Here is a 2,500-nt window from a genome sequence, read left to right as displayed (position 1 = left end):
AAGGAACATTTCTGTATTTTATCAGGGATCGTCTGTACAGACTCACAGCTGACCAGCCGTCCTGACAGCGGTGAGCTCTGATTGGACAGAGAGCAGCAGAATCTAAAACAGAGGAAGCCTATAGAGAGCTGAAGCCCCGCCCCCTTCAGGATTCAAATTCAGAGTCTCTTTTATCTCTGAATGAATCATCAAACGCTGACAGCAACATTCATACATCTGTTTCCTGCAGAATCAGGCTGATGTTAAGAAGATGTTAAACATCTTTATTAACTTTACTCCAGTACTGTGGACAGTAACTTAATATTTAGAGTAATCTGATTACAATCTGCCTGTGATGATCTGATGATCGTTAGATGTTCGGACTTAATCCAGTTCAACATGTCAGTGGATCTTTGAACAGACGACATTAATCTGACACACACACACACACGCACACACACACACACACACACGCACACATACACACACACACACACACACACACACACACACACACTGACAGCTCGACAGCGTTCAGTGCTCGTTTGTCAGGAACAGACGGCGACAAATCCAACTTTTCCCAACGGAGAGGAACAAAGTTCATGTGACAAATCAGAGCAGCTTTGAGCCTCACAGTCATCTAAACCACACACACACACACACAGCATCTGATGACAACATCAGGTGATTTACTGGGATCATTTCTGTTCAGATGTGTGAGTCTCTCCTGTCAGGACGTCGCTGACACAGTTTTGTTCTACGTTTTGTTGACAGATGTTCAGAAACATCAGCGCTAACATTTAGCTAATGCTGCTATCGCTGTCGGGGTCAGAGACGTGTCCTGTAAACCGCTGCAGGTCAGAGGTCAACATGTCTGGTTGGAGTTCCCAACATCCGGTCTGACTTTGTCTCGGTGCTTCTGATTGGATAAAAGTCTGTCAGCTGACAGGTCGACACACAACAAAAGTTATGGAAAGGTCAAAGTTAAAGGTTCACTGTGATGTCATGTGTTGTCATGTGATGTCATGTGATGTCATGTGTTGTCCTGTGATGTCATGTGATGTCATGTGATGTCATGTGTTGTCCTGTGATGTCCTGTGATGTCATGTGATGTCATGTGTTGTCCTGTGATGTCATGTGTTGTCATGTGATGTCCTGTGATGTCATGTGTTATCCTGTGATGTCATGTGATGTTATGTGATGTCCTGTGATGTCCTGTGATGTCATGTGTTGTCCTGTCATGTCATGTGATGTCATGTGTTGTCCTGTGATGTCATGTGTTATCCTGTGTTGTCCTGTGATGTCATGTGATGTCATGTGTTGTCCTGTGATGTCATGTGATGTCATGTGATGTCATGTGTTGTCCTGTGATGTCATGTGATGTCATGTGTTGTCCTGTGATGTCATGTGATGTCATGTGTTGTCCTGTGATGTCATGTGTTGTCCTGTGATGTCCTGTGATGTCATGTGTTGTCCTGTGATGTCATGTGATGTCATGTGATGTCCTGTGTTGTCCTGTGATGTCCTGTGATGTCATGTGATGTCATGTGTTGTCCTGTGATGTCATGTGTTGTCCTGTGATGTCATGTGATGTCATGTGTTGTCCTGTGATGTCATGTGATGTCCTGTGTTGTCCTGTGATGTCATGTGATGTCATGTGTTGTCCTGTGATGTCCTGTGATGTCATGTGATGTCATGTGATGTCCTGTATTGTCCTGTGATGTCATGTGTTGTCCTGTGATGTCATGTGATGTCATGTGTTGTCCTGTGATGTCATGTGTTGTCCTGTGATGTCATGTGATGTCATGTGTTGTCCTGTGATGTCATGTGATGTCATGTGTTGTCCTGTGATGTCATGTGTTGTCCTGTGATGTCATGTGATGTCATGTGTTGTCCTGTGATGTCATGTGATGTCATGTGATGTCCTGTGTTGTCCTGTGATGTCATGTGATGTCATGTGATGTCATGTGTTGTCCTGTGATGTCATGTGTTGTCCTTTGATGTCATGTGATGTCCTGTGTTGTCCTGTGATGTCCTGTGTTGTCCTGTGATGTCATGTGTTGTCCTGTGATGTCATGTGTTGTCCTGTGATGTCCTGTGATGTCATGTGATGTCATGTGTTGTCCTGTGATGTCATGTGTTGTCATGTGATGTCCTGTGATGTCATGTGTTATCCTGTGATGTCATGTGATGTTATGTGATGTCCTGTGATGTCATGTGTTATCCTGTGATGTCCTGTGATGTCATGTGTTGTCCTGTCATGTCATGTGATGTCATGTGTTGTCCTGTGATGTCATGTGTTATCCTGTGTTGTCCTGTGATGTCATGTGATGTCATGTGTTGTCCTGTGATGTCATGTGATGTCATGTGATGTCATGTGTTGTCCTGTGATGTCATGTGATGTCATGTGTTGTCCTGTGATGTCATGTGATGTCATGTGTTGTCCTGTGATGTCATGTGTTGTCCTGTGATGTCCTGTGATGTCATGTGTTGTCCTGTGATGTCATGTGATGTCATGTGA

General features: G+C 44.2%; 1 long non-coding RNA gene across 1 annotated transcript in view; it reads left to right on the top strand.

Moving 5' to 3' along the window:
- Positions 1-2,500, top strand: part of LOC115577678 (uncharacterized) — a 33,238-nt gene that overhangs the window by 11,756 nt on the left and 18,982 nt on the right. The window lies entirely within an intron of this gene.

The sequence above is a fragment of the Sparus aurata genome, unplaced genomic scaffold (genome assembly GCF_900880675.1).
Source record: "Sparus aurata unplaced genomic scaffold, fSpaAur1.1, whole genome shotgun sequence".
Classification (NCBI taxonomy): domain Eukaryota; kingdom Metazoa; phylum Chordata; class Actinopteri; order Spariformes; family Sparidae; genus Sparus; species Sparus aurata.
The sequence above is the reverse complement of the archived record's forward strand: the minus strand, read 5'-3'. Positions and strand labels throughout refer to the sequence as shown.